This window comes from Ambystoma mexicanum, chromosome 10, assembly GCF_040938575.1.
Source record: "Ambystoma mexicanum isolate Mex_15411 chromosome 10, UKY_AmexF1_1, whole genome shotgun sequence".
NCBI classification, from domain to species: domain Eukaryota; kingdom Metazoa; phylum Chordata; class Amphibia; order Caudata; family Ambystomatidae; genus Ambystoma; species Ambystoma mexicanum.
Genome location: NC_090932.1, coordinates 692,837,784 through 692,852,139, shown reverse-complemented (window position 1 = coordinate 692,852,139; position 14,356 = coordinate 692,837,784). Strand labels below are relative to the sequence as shown.

Sequence of the window (14,356 nt, the reverse complement as noted above, 5' to 3'; positions counted from 1 at the left end):
ATTTCTGGCCTTGACGGGCAATGAAAGTTGCTGAAAAACGGATCCCTGTTAAACGATGGAGAACACTGGCTCGATTGAACAGAAAAGAGTTTTCCTATCAAAAAACACAAGGACTCCAAACATTTGAACATGTGGTAAAAATCTGAGGATGGCTGTCAGAGGAGGGGCTTAGGGAGAGGCAGTCATTGGCTGGGGGCAGAATGACCCAGATCTCAGTGATTTGTTTATAGGTGAAAGACAGTTTAAAATACAAAAGTGAAACTTTTTTTCTTTTACCTGGGATTTCCAGCCTGACAAAAGGGACTATTCAGGAGCATGTGAATCCATGCCAGACCCCATGCTGGAGAAGGTGGCTTTCAGTCAGCCACAACGACGGAGGCAGACACCATTCCCCCATCTTTCGAAACCCTGCGTCTGCGACATCCATGGACGCAGTGATTGCATGGTCAGATGCCACCTCCCCCTCCTGGAGGATGGTAAGTGCCTCATCCTGCTTGTCATCAGGTAGAAACTCCAGCAGTGGGGCCAACCTTTACCACAGCTCCATCAGGCCAGGATAGCAAGGGTGTTGGCCGCCTTGACTGTTGACGCCGCTGGGGAGATTACTTTTCTTCCCATGGCATCAACTTCTTCCCCTTGCTATCCGGAGGGACAGAGGATGAGGATGAGGGGTTAGATGACTTCTTCCTTCCTGCTGCTGAGACAAAAGAGTCCGGGGAGGGCTGTGAATGTAGGCCCTTGAGTGCAGACTCCGGCACCCAGTATTTCTTCTCCACGCCTTTTCGTCGTGCCTTGAAACACTTGTGTATAGGTGCATTATAAATGCCATATATCACCCGATCCCTCTTGGCAGGGTTTCTCTTCAAAGCCAGGCCTTCCTCCCAAACGTCGTCCAGTAGAGGCACCGCCAAGAGGGTCTTCCTCTTGGACTTGTGCCATATATGTAGGAAACGGTTAGGCAGAATCCTGTGCAGTTCCCTTAGGGAGCACTACAGAAGATTAGGACTACAGGTGAGAGCAATAAATCCCCTTTGGTATCAGTCTGTACCACAAAGATTTAGTTGGTAGCTGTGGCTGAGCAGTCAGACTTATCTCAAGAGGGAGATGAGCAGTAATCGGGGTTTACACAATAGGCCTACAGTACTATGGCACAAGGAAACACTGACCAAAGCTTTGTATTAAAAAAGTATATATATATTTATTTTATACACTTCTAGTAAAATCAATTTATCACAGTAATCAAGCAAGTTAAAATAAGTCACAGGAAAATGCACACTCCCAAGTTAAATTGTAGACCAAGTGAACCAGAGTGAAAACTGATCAAAACGGCACAGTGAAAAACACACACAAGGGATACTCTAGCAATTTCTCACAAGGGAGGGAAAGTACAAGTTATACAGAAATATTTTCTTACACACCCTAGCAGCACTTCCCATAAGCTTGTGGACCAGTTTAAGCAAGACAGTGCATCAGTATAGGAGATACTTAAATGAAAACTGAGCAAAATGGCATTTCACAAGTTTAAAAAAGGGGAAGAAAAGGGTAGTTATAAGAAGCAGGTGCATCAACACAGTTATAATTGAGAAGCAATCTAAAGAAGGCAGTTCTAACAAATGTAGCCAGAGTCAGTAGGCCTACGACAGAGTCAGTGGTACAGGGAAAGGGCCCAGGAGCAGGTCTTTGGTTAACGATTTCAAAAAGGTGGATGCAGAAGGTGAAAGACAATGTTAAGAGAGGGGCGGCCAACCCAACAGGTAGGTAAAGGATTTAAAACACCTTTAGAGCTACCGCCAAGAAAGAGCAGCCTGGCGGAACAAAGTACCTTTAAAATGAAGAAGTGGCTCCTGCGGTGGCGGTTGTCCTGGTAGTTCCTGCAGTTCAGGGGATCCAGCAGAGGAAGAGAGGCTCTCGTCGTGGAGGAAGGTTCGAGTTACTGCACTACCCAGGGATGAAACCAGCCGCGGTGCTGCCCGACGAATAAAAGGTACGCTCCTTTAAATCGCGGTCCGAGTGGACGGGTGCCTGGCTATCCGGTCTCCAAGTACAGTGTACTGGCGATTCGACCAGGGCAGCTCCAGGCAGGCGATTGGCAAACTGGTTGGCCCCACCAGCTCAAGGGAAGAAGGCTCTTTCAGATTAAGATCTTCTCTTGTGTGGAGAAAAGTGGCGAGATGCTGCAGCAGGGCTTCACCGGTGGTTCAGTCATTGCAGCGGTCTTTGGCTTCTCTCCTCTTCGGCCTCTTAGTTCCAGTGACGACGTCTTGCCCTTCCAGTCCGCAGGACCCTGCTTTTATGCAAAAAGATCCCCATTCATACAGCCTAGCTGTCACTCACATAGTGGAGTGGTCATCTTGGCGGGAGACCCTCCAGCCTATCGGGATAGAGTGCGACATGGGTTGCTGAAGCAACCCTGTCCAGGGGTCCTACTCCCCCTCCCACACAATGGACCCACCCCAGACTCAGTGGCGCAGAAAGGAGGGCTTCTTGGCAGAAGCACACCAAAAGGACAAACAAATGATCCCCGACCTGGGTTAGGAGTTTAGAGAAAGACACGAGAAAGAAGTTATATTAAAGTTCTGGCAAACAAAATCTACCGGAGTAAAGTTAATATTAAAATACACCGGCAGTATGTTAGAGGCTGTCAGAAAATATGGTAGCCTCGAACCATGGGAAAATTCCATAGGAAAATATTTGCAGTTGAATATTTACGGTAGTAACCACTGCCACCAGACAGAAACTTTTGATAGAGGGACTGTACGGTGCCCTCTCGAAAATGAACATAAGGGAATTACTATTAACCCTTCCCAGTACTTCCATAGTAAGATGGTTGTAAGATGGGTTGTACTGGTTTAGTTCATGGGATTTGACTAGTAAAGTCAATGCAGAGTTTACATGCCCTCGGAGACAGTCAGCCCCAGGGAATGGAGTCTATGTTTGGGGGTTGCTGCGACACCCCTGTAACTGCACGGAGGGTGCTGTGCAACACATGTGAATGAAGATGGTTCCTATGGAGATGAGAGAAACCCCATAGACATTAAACACAATAGCCTAGAAAGCACATAGAAAAAATGCCTAAGAGTGGGGAAGAGTCTCGCTCTTAGCAGGAGAAAATAAACAAACCCTTCAAATCCAGCAAAGCTGCTGGGGGACTCTAAAGGTAAGGGAAATTAGCCATAATATGATAATTCTCCCTAACAGAAACCTTCCTCCCTGGTCTCCTCCGGTGTCAGTTGGAAGAGTTCCGACACACTGGAGACCATGGCATGGAACAACCCCACCACGTCTGGGCTTGGCTGCGGCAACCCGCCACCGTAGCCATGTCGTCCGTAGTCATGTCCGTCCCAGTGTGGGGGGGAGGGCACATGTGGAGGTTGATGCGGGGCATAGGATGTCGCTTCCTCTTTTTCGCTGGAGGTTGGTCCAGAGCCACCGGGGCAGGCTGGGTCATCGTTATCAGTTTTCGAATCTCTGACACCAGTGTGCGCAGGGTCGAAAGGATGTCCAGTGCTACATCCCTCTGAGGGGTCGGTGTGGTAGACTTATGGGTCAGTGCCGTCGGCAGATCTGCAGTCGTCACCTCAGTCGTCCCCATCAGGATTTTCGGCGTTGTCCCCAACATCCTCCCGGATCACGTGGACGGACGCCTGGTCCTCCTCATCCGAGGAAGACATATCCGTACCCTGGATTACCATTGAGACCTCCTCTCACCCCCCACCCCTTTGTTGCATCCTGGGTAGTCTGGTTCTGGCTCAGGGATGGCATCCTCTTCTCCGGTGTCCTCTCCACCAGCTTGGCCGATGCCTCCTGTCTAGGAGGCAGGGGTACTGCTGGGGCTACCTTGAATGTGTCAAACCGCTTGGCCTTCGAGAGGGCGGCATCCAACAACTCAATAGTCTACGACTTCGCTTGAGCCATCTGGGGCCGGATGGTCGTCTTATCCTGCGTGGTCTTCTATGGCTTTTCCCGCAGCTTCGCCAGGTTAGCCGATTTCCTCTTCGAGGAGGGGGTTGGAGATGAAGGCAGATGGTGAGGATGAGCGCACCCCCAACAGAAACAGACTTACGTTGCTTGGCCTTGTCTTGGCCCCCCCCCCGCCCTAAGGATGGAGCGCCCTCAAAGGACTCCGAAGCCCACTCTTCGGACACGCCGGACCTGGAAGAGATATGCCCCTGCGTCCCAAACAAGGCTGAGGCCTTGGTGCTGAGCCACGCGGCCAGCCTACTTTGACGATCCTTCGCGGTTCGCCTGAAGAACCCGAGGAGGATTTGGTAATCTGCTTCCCTGTGATCCGGATGGAGACAGTAGAGGCATTGAAGGTGTTTGTCCTCCACAAACACGTCCAACATTCCGCAGCCGGAGCAGAGCTGCTCTGTGTTAGGCAAAGTTTATGTGCAGTACCCTTTGGGACCGCTACACACAACTAGGACTACAGATGTAAGCAAAACCAACCTTTGGTAGAAGTCTGTACTAAACAGTTTTGTGGTAGAGCTGCCGAGCAGTCCGGCTTATCTGAAGAGGGAGCGTGAGCTGTAAGGGTGTTACACAGAGGTTTATAATTACAATTATTCAAATAGACTCTTATACTCAAGGTATCTTGGTAAAACACTTATTAATTTATTTCACAGTCATTTATAAAACATTCACTAGAAGGAGGCAATCTATATCACACAACAATATACTTCAGTAATTCACAAGATCAGGTTCTGGAGACATTTAAATAACTTTGAAGGAGGAGCAAAGTGGCATTCAGAGCATTTGAAGTAGGAGCAAAAAGCATAAGTTAATAAAACAAATATTACAGTTACTCTAAAACAGTGCACTTAGTTTGAGTTCACCAGAGGAGTTGATTCAATGCAATAGGTTAGACCAAAGTCAATGGGCTAAAATCTTGTATAGGATAAAGCAGTTCTGGAAGTTAAATGGAAAAGTCTTTGCCAAAGTTCTGAGAAGTAGTAGTAAAAGAAAGATTCATATGTCGGGTCATAAGCTGACAACGCCTGCAAGTTGCCAAAGATTCACGCACTTTCGCAGTGAGAGGAAAGGTCTCTCGGTCGGCTTTTCACAGTACCTTACAAAGAAAAAGAAGCAGCTGAAGATGTCTGTTCCTGGCAGTTCCTGCATTTCGGGCTGTTCCTGATCTACAGTTGTGGGGACAAGAGGGAGGGCGTAAGGGGACTCCTGCACTGGGACTGGTCAAAAAAGCTGGCAAATCTTCAATTTCGGTAGCTGTAGTCAAGCACACAAACTGGTGTCCTCCTCCCTGGCTATTCGGTTTCCTGCAGCACTCTGAGGAAAATACAGCCAGCTCAGAGGATGGCATCCAGGTGGCTTATGAGTTGATTGGTCCCACAAACTCAAAAGGGAGAAGTCGTCCTTGAAGGGCTTCTCTGTGGAGATGAACTTGGCGATTCGGACCTGCAGCAGGGCTTCACCAGGCAAACTAATGGTCCAGGAGTTGCAGCAGCCGTCCTCTTCGAGCTAGTCTTCGGTTCTTTCGTTCCAGTGGTCAACTCTGCCTTCCAAGCCAAGAGACTCGCCCTTTATCCAGTTGCCTCCCATTCATTCCAGCCTAGCTGCCACTCACCCAGCAGGGTGGCTGTCCTTGCCGGAGAGTCAGCCACCCAATCACGCCAGAGTGCATTTGGGTCTCAAAGCAGACGAAGTACAGGGAGTTTCGGGCACCTCCCTTACTTCCTGCCCACCCCAGACACCTGGGCACCAGAGGCGGTTTTCAGTCCTGAAGCCCGCCAAAGGTGAAGGAACAAAGGGACCAAACCTTGTTTGGCGCGCAGAGAAACTCTAGGACCATTCCAAATAGAAATGGTGAAAAAAGAAGACTGGGACCTGTTTAAACAAAGGTGGCTCCGCCATCTTGAAAAACATGGTTCCTGCGATTTAACTCTACCGGTGTTCGCGGTCGGGAAAAATCATGGTAGTTCGTTGTAAGACCACTGCCACCAGCCATTTCGAGAGGAAAGGGTAGCATTTGACTGCTACATGAGTTTCTAGACATAGGGAATACTAGGTAACCCCTCCAGCACTCTATTGTAAGATAGTGTGTGCTCGGTCTAGGAATTTTGAAAAAACAGGTTAAGTCAATTTCACTTTACTTTCTCTGGGAAACCGTAGTTTATCCCAGAGAAGGTATTTGAACCTTGGGACAGCCTGAAACGCTTCACCTGTGTTACTTCACTGAGGGTGCTGTGTGACACAAATGAAAAGATGATGCATATGCAGTTGTCTAAAACTCCATAATCAAAGAACACGGGAGTAAAACACACATCAAAATACATGAGATTTGGGAAAAAGGTTCATACACTCGCCAGGTAAAAAAAATCAAGTCCTCAAAATCCAGCAAAGTTGCTGGGGGTCTCTAAGGTGAAGGGAATTAGCACTTATGCGAATTCCCCCTAACACTCCTCTGACAGGGTACAGAGTGCGGAGTAGACCTGATGTCCTTCTGGAACCTTCGATTGAACTTCGATGATTCTTGCCCTTTAGGGGCATTGAAATTCACCGACAAACAGATCCCTGCTTGTCGGCCGATATAGAGAAAGAACGCACCGGCTCTGTTTCACAAAAAATGAACTTTTTACCAAAAAAAAAAGCAAAAAACGTAGATTCCCCTCAAAGAGCAAAACACGAGGACTCCCAACACTTGAACGTGCGGTAAAAATCTGAAGATGGCTGACAGAGGAGATGCTTGGGTAAAGGGCAGTACGACCTAGAGTTCAGTGACTGGTTTAGAGGAGAAATACAGTTTGTAAGTGAAAGTGAAACTTTTTTCTTTTACCGAGGATTCCCAGCCTGACGACGGACAATATTCATGAGCATGTGAATCCATGCCAGACACCATGCTGGAGAATTTTAGATTACAGCAACAACTGAACTAAAATAATTTGTTGATAGAAGCTATGAGGGATATGTGCAGTGGACAGACCAAACGTTTTTTTCTTATTCACTGTCTTGTGACAGGCCGTTAGGGGACGCTGAGTCGGTTGGTGGTAGTCCCTGCAGCAACAAGTTATCAGAATACACTTCAATTCAAGATATTAGAACAAAGAACTAATTTAAGAGTGGTGTGCGCAGAGGAGTATTAGTCCACTACATTTTTATGGTGGTTTACACCAATAATAAGGATCTGCAACAAACTGGCAGGGGCTGTGCAATCAAGGCAGGCCAGTGGCCAAACACTTTGCCCAGCAACAAACAGCCTGTGACAAGGATGAGGACTGGGACCAGTCAGTCCCAGCCACACACAGACCGCCACTTTGTCAAGGAAAGCAGAGGCTTTGCCTGGGAAGGGCTTTCCATTTTTGGCAATTCTAGACCCGAGAGAGAAGGAAGAAGGTCAAAGGATAGGCAAGAATCTTGTGACACTGCTATTTTAAGAGTATATGGTACTTTCTTTGGCATTATGACGTAAAATGCAAAAGTGTATAAGTAAAAAGTCAAAAACATGGTAGAAAAATATCTGATGCCAGCAGCCCATCTTGTACACATTGCATTTGTAGCCATAAAGTTACAAAAGAAAAAGTTATAAGGATATAAATAAGGTTTATAGTGACTGTTTCGACGGTCAACGTTTCGAATGACAAACCTTTCGACAACAAAGCATAGAAAAAAAACTTTTGAATGCATTTTTTAAAAAAAAAATTATGGGCCATCTGGACCCCCAAAACCTGTTTAAAAAAAAAAAAAAAAAACACTTATTTTACTATACTAAACTAAACTCTAACATTAAAAAAAATGCATTCAAATTTTTTTTTGTTGAAACTTTGTATTCGAATGTTTTGTCATTCAACACTATTTTTTTGAAACAATGACGGGATACCTATAAAGAATCCTAACCGTACTTCACTTTAAAATGATGTATGCAGCTTTAAAAATGCAAGAAATCAACTAAGGGAGACCGTCTTGGGGACTATCAGTTTTCCACATAAAAATTAGCACAAAGGAAGTAAGGAACAAGTTACTTACCTGTAACTGTTGTTCTCCAGCATGGGTCTGGCATGGATTCACATGCTCATGAATATTCCCCGTCGTCAGGCTGGGAATCCTCGGTAAAGAAAAAACCAGTATCAGTTTCGTTTCTGATCTGTCTTTCGTAGTAATAACCAATCACTGGTCTCTGCGTCATACTGACCACAGCCAATGACTGCCCTCTACCTAAGCACCGCCTCTGGCAGCCATCTTCAGATTTGGAAGCACGTGAAGTGGCAGTATGACCAAGTGAAGAGCCGCAGAGGGGTAGGCGGGAGGGTTCGCATGTGAATCCATGCCAGACCCATGCTGGAGAACAACAGTGACAGGTAAGTAACTTGTTCCTTCTCCAGCATGGGGTCTGGCATGGATTCACATGCTCATGAATAAAGAATACATAGCAGTACACACATGCACAACCACGGGAGGTGGCAAAGGCTCAACATTAAGCATCACATCAACTCAACATTAAGCATCTTACCTCCTCACCAGGCTCACCTCAGGCGAACAGGTTGCGCAGCACTGCTTGGCCGACCCTGGACTCCTCCCTGGAATCCCGGTCGACGCAGTAGAATTTCGTGAAGGTGTGCGTCGACCTCCACGTAGCAGCCCTGCATATGTCCAGCAGGGGCACACCAGATAGGAACGCCGTGGTAGCTGCGATCGCTCTGGTGGAATGGGCTCTCGGACGGCCAGGCAGCGGTCGGTTTGCCAACCGGTGACAGTACATGATACAGCCGGAGAGCCATCTGGAAATGGAAGCCTTCGAGAGAGCCTTCCCCTGATTGACAGGTCCAAAGTTCACAAAGAGTTGTGACGTCTTCCGAAAACACTTCGTGCGGTCTACGTAGAACTTCAGCGCTCTAGCCACATCCAGCGAGTGCAAAGTCCTCTCAGCCGGCGACGAAGGCGACGGGAAGAACACAGGCAACACCAAGGGTTCGTTGAGATGGAAGTCCGACGGCACCTTGGGCATGAAGGAGGGGTGCGTCCTGAGCACTACCCTCGTGTCGTGGAAAGTCAAGTACGGGGCCTTGCAGGAAAGGGCCTGGATCTCTCCCACTCGTCGTGCGGAGGTGATGGCCACAAGAAAAGCTGTTTTCCACGATAGAAACTTCAACGGGGCCGAGTGCAGAGGCTCGAACGGAGGTCCCATGAGCTTGGTCAGCACCACGTTGAGCTCCCACGCCGGGGCCGGAGCCTTCACCGGCGAGAACGATCTGAACAGTCCCTTCATGAACTCCTTCACCAGACGATGAGACCACAAGGACGTCCGCCCCGTGGTTCTGGTGTATCGGGAGATCGCAGCAAGATGAATCTTGATGGACGCGTGTGCCAGACCAGCTTTGGCCAGCGTCGGCAGGTACGGCAGTACTTGGGGAGCCGTAATCCGTAGAGGGTTAATCTTCTGTGCGTGGCACCAGACAGAGAACCTCTTCCATTTGTGTCCGTAGCATTTAAGAGTCGAGGACGCCCTGGCCTTTGCAAGAACCTCTCTGCAATCGGCCGGTATGTCGTATCCTCCAAACTCTAGCGCTGCAGGAGCCAGGCCTGCAAGTTCAGCGACTTCGGGTCGTGGTGGAGGATGGCGCCTCCTTCCCTGGAGAGTAGATCCGCGTCCGCCGGCAGCTTGATCGGCGGGGACGCTGACAAGTCCAGAAGGTCCGGGAACCATATCTGCCTCGGCCACGCAGGTGCGACGAGGATCATCCTGCACCGTGACCTCTTGAGCTGGTTGACGAGCCGGATTAGCAAGGGAGGGAACGCGTAGAGGAACAGGCCCTCCCAGGGGAACGAGAAAGCATCGCCCATGCTCCTCGTCTGGGGAAACCTGCTGGCGAACCTCCGGCACTTGGTGTTCGTCGCCGTCGCGAACAGGTCGATCTGGGGTGTGCCCCACCGTCGGAAGAGGCGATCCACCAGATCCTGCCGTAGTTCCCACTCGTGGCACGAGCGCAGCTCCCTGCTGAGTGAGTCGGCGATGGTGTTTTTTATCCCTGCCAGATGAAACGGCACCAGAAAAATCCCTTGGGCGACGGCCCAATGCCACAGGTCCTGCGCCTCCTTGGACAGCGCTGGGGACCTGGTTCCGCCCTGTTTCCTGATGTAAAACATGGTGGTGGTGTTGTCGGTGAAGATCCTCACCACCTTGCCCTTGAGGGACGGAAGGAAGGACCTGAGGGCCCAAAACACTGCACGGAGCTCCAGGACGTTGATATGCAGGGACTTCTCCGTCGGGAGCCAGAGTCCTCTTGCGTGCAGATTTTCGGTGTGCGCTCCCCACCCTTCCAGGGAGGCATCCGTGGTCACAGTCTCCTGGTGGGCTGGGGTCTGGAAGTCCATGCCCGCCGTCAGATGCGCGCGGGTGCCCCACCACCGTATCGCTCGTCGGAAACTCTCGTCGAGCTTGATCCTTTCCTCGAAGCTGCCCGTCGTCTGGATCCAGCGCGCATCCAGGAATTCTTGCAACGGGCGCATCCGGAGCCTGCACATGGGAATGAGGTAGATGCAGGAAGACATCATCCCGAGGAGGGACTTGATGGACCTCACCTTGGCCGCGTCGGCCACCAACATCCGTTGCACCTTGCCCAAGATGGTCCTGGTCCTCTCCTCCGACGGGGAGGCCAGAAGGGACACTGTGTCGAGCCTCGCTCCCAGAAACAGTGCGACTTGCGCGGGCACCAGGTGGGATTTGGCGTAGTTCACGGAGAATCCCAGGTCCGTGAGGAGTTGGACGGTCCTTGCCGTGTGGACCACGGCGAGCTCCCTCGTCTTGGCGCGGATGAGCCAGTCGTCCAGGTAGGGGTAGACGTGAATCCCCTCGCGGCGCAGCTGCGCCGCCACCGGTGCGAGGCACTTGGTGAATACCCTGGGTGCCGACCGTAGTCCGAAGGGAAGGGCTTTGAACTGGTAATGACGCCCTTGGACCACGAATCTGAGGAATTTTCGGTGCCCCTTTAGGATGGGAATGTGGAAGTAGGCATCCTCCAAATCCAACGACGATAGGAAGTCTCCTTCCTCCAGCTGACCCAGGACGTGCTGGAGGGTGACCATCCGGAACTTCTGCGCCTTGATGAACTTGTTCAGACGTCGCAGGTCTAGGATGGGGCGCCATCCTCCCGTCTTCTTCTTCACGAGGAAGTATCGCGAGTAGACTCCGGAGCCCCGAAGCCTCTTTGGGACGAGTTCGATGGCGCCCTTTCTGAGCATCGCCTTTACCTCCAGGAGAAGTTGAGGGACGTGAAGTTCTTTCCTGGCCACGGGGGGGACGCGCGGGCACCTTCTTTGAAACTCGAGCGCGTGGCCCCGGGCCAGGGCGTCCAGCACCCAACGGTCGGTGGAGATGGACTCCCACACGCTGACGAAGCCCGCCAGCCGGCCTCCCACCGGGGTGCTTCGGTGGGGGCCCGACCCCACGGCCGGTTCAATCCTGCTTGGACGCGGCCTTGCCGCCTTGACCTCCTTGGCGACGACGGCGGGGTCCGCTAGACTTGCCTCGTCCTCTGTAGGCCTCTTGCGACGACGAGCGGGCCGCTTGACGGTAGGAAGCGAAACCGCCGCCGGAACCTTTGGAGGCGCCCTTGCCTCCGCCGCTCCGAAAGGGCGTTCGTCGTTGCTGCAGGACTCCAAGGGCCCTGGCCGTCTCAGTATCCGCCTTGATGGCCTGAAGGGAATCGTCCACTGTCTTCCCAAACAGGTTGTTCCCGTCGAAGGGCATGTCCAGGACTCTGGTCTGGACGTCCTGCCGAAAGTCCGTAGCTTTGAGCCATCCACGACGTCGAAGGCAAACGCTGTTGCCCAGCTGGCGGAACCCAGTGTCGGCGATGTCCGTCGCCACGGTGATGGCGTGGTCCGACGCCACCTCACCTTCCTGCAGGATCTCAAGGGCCTCCGCCCTCTTGTCGTCCGGCAGAAAATCCAGCAGGGGAGCTATCTTGTACCAGAGCTCCCTGTCGTAGCGGGCCACGATAGCCAAGGCGTTGGCCGCTTTAATCGTCGTCGCTGCCGACGAGATGACTCTACGTCCCATAGCATCCAATTTCTTTCCCTCGCCGTCCGGCGGGGAAGTCGATGTGGAGGCCGCACCCCCCCCCCGCTTTCTTCCTGGCTGCCGCGGAGACGACGGAGTCCGGGGTAGGCTGCGCCCGGAGGCATAGGGGGGCCGTGTCCGGGACCCGGTACTTTTTCTCGTACCGGTCTCTTCTAGCTGGCGTCGTGGAAGAGTTCTTGAGGAGGGAAAGGCCCTCATCCCAAATGTCGTCCAACAGAGGCACTGCGAGGACCGTCTTCCTCTTGGCCTCGCGCCGCTGATAAAGGAAGCCTTCCTTTTTCTTCTCCTCAGGGCAGAGTTGGAAAAGCTCGGAAGCCCTGGAGATCATGGAGTGGAAAGATCCGATCTCGTCGGGCGGAGAAGCCCTGGTGGGAGGCGACGACGGAAAATCCTCGTCGTATGCCTCGTCGTCCGTACCCGTCGCTGCCGTGTCAGTCCCCGTATCATCCCCTCGGGTGGACGGGGAGGAGGGCTGGACGGGGCGCGACGGTTGAAAAGGAGGTGGTGGATGGATCCTTCTTTTCTTGGTAGGGGGAACACCAGAAGGTCCCGGTTCTGGATCCCCCGACGGGAGAGGTTCCTCCGTCGGTAACGGTAGCCTCGTCCTTATCTCGGAGCATAAGGACTGTATGGCCAACAAAATGGCCGCCGAGTTGTCTTGCGGCGCTGGCAGAGGGGAATCCGACGGGCGAGCAGGGGCCCCGTCGGTATCCTCGACGATGTCGTCGTCGTCACCTGCGTCGGGGTCCATTCCGACGGGCTGGCCTTCTTCCACGCCTAGGCCGTGGCTTAAGACCTCGATCAGCTCCTCTTCTGAGGTTGAGGCCGAATCTACGACGACGCCCTGCCCCCCCTTCTTCCCCACGGAGGGTTTCACGGGGGTCCTATCGATGGGCACAAAGGAAGACTCCCTCCGAGGAGGCAGGGAGATTCTGGGCCCTGAGGTCGCCACCACTGGTGTAGCCACCACAGGCTGAGCCAGGGCCGCCGCGACCGTTTCGATAGAGGGCTTGGTCGGATGGATCAAGGCCTTCACCACCTTAGGTGCGCTCACCGCCTTATCCTTGAGGGAGGGGGCACTGCCACGTTCCTCCTCTGCTTTAGAGCTCGACCGGGGCCTCTCCAGGAGCTTCGCCGGGTGCTCGGCCTTCCTCTTACCCGACCCAGAGCGTTGGCTCGTGGTTGATGGTGCCGGGGAGGGTGCGCCCTGCCTGGCGCCCGTAGAGCCCGACCGTTCGGCGCTCCCGGTGCCAGCGGACTCGCGGTGCTTGGCCTTATGTTGGGCCCCCGTCGCCGGGGCGCCCTCAAAGGTCTTAGAAGACCGCTCGGATTTCTTCTTCTTCTCGCCAGACGGGCTCTTACCCTCCAGCCAGTTGGCGAGACGTTGATGGCGGTCCTTCATGGTCCGTTTCGACATGTTGCCGCAAAACGCACAGTCCTTCTCCACGTGCGTCTTGTCCTCATGAAGGCAGTAAAGGCAGAAAGAGTGTTCGTCCTCCTTGAAGACGTTCTGCAGCTGGCATCCAGGGCAGACCCTGAACAGCTTTCTGGGCGTCGAGCTTCCCTTCTCCTGGGCCATCTCCGAGACCGGGCCTGAGAAGCTTCTGGAGTCCTCCGAAGCGTAGCTCGACGAAATCTTCACCCTTGAGGGGCACAGATGAATCCGACACGGGTCCCCGTTGATCGGATGTAGGATCGGTGGAGCTTGAGGCTCTTTTGACCGAAAGAATCGAAGTTTTTTGTGAAAAAGCGCGAAAAATAGCACTAACGCTCGAGAGCAATAGCACGAGGATCCCAACACATGAACGTGCGGTAAAAATCTGAAGATGGCTGCCAGAGGCGGTGCTTAGGTAGAGGGCAGTCATTGGCTGTGGTCAGTATGACGCAGAGACCAGTGATTGGTTATTACTACGAAAGACAGATCAGAAACGAAACTGATACTGGTTTTTTCTTTACCGAGGATTCCCAGCCTGACGACGGGGAATATTCATGAGCATGTGAATCCATGCCAAACCCCATGCTGGAGAAAGAAGGCTTTACTTGCCTCCAAAAAGTCAGGCAAGCAGTCAAATAGCAAAAAGAAGGTGCCCCACAGACAGACGTCTATGGGAGGAAAGCAGCAAAAAGAATATATATTTGAACAAGCTAAATGCAAAGCAAACTGGGAAATCCGAACAGTTGGTAGATCGGTCTTGATAAATGTTTTTGGACCCCCCCCTTTGTTTCCCTTGACATTGTCCAATTGATTTGGCTCTCCATCAGGCCTATGAATCTTGACATTGAAGTATTGGTGTCTGTTACAAGCTTGAGCTTTTTAGGAAA

At 52.1% G+C, this 14,356-nt stretch overlaps 1 protein-coding gene across 6 annotated transcripts in view; it reads right to left on the bottom strand.

The window, feature by feature from the left end:
- Positions 1-14,356, bottom strand: part of TRIP12 (thyroid hormone receptor interactor 12) — a 2,051,777-nt gene that overhangs the window by 1,045,128 nt on the left and 992,293 nt on the right. The gene's annotated exons all lie outside the window — the stretch shown is intronic.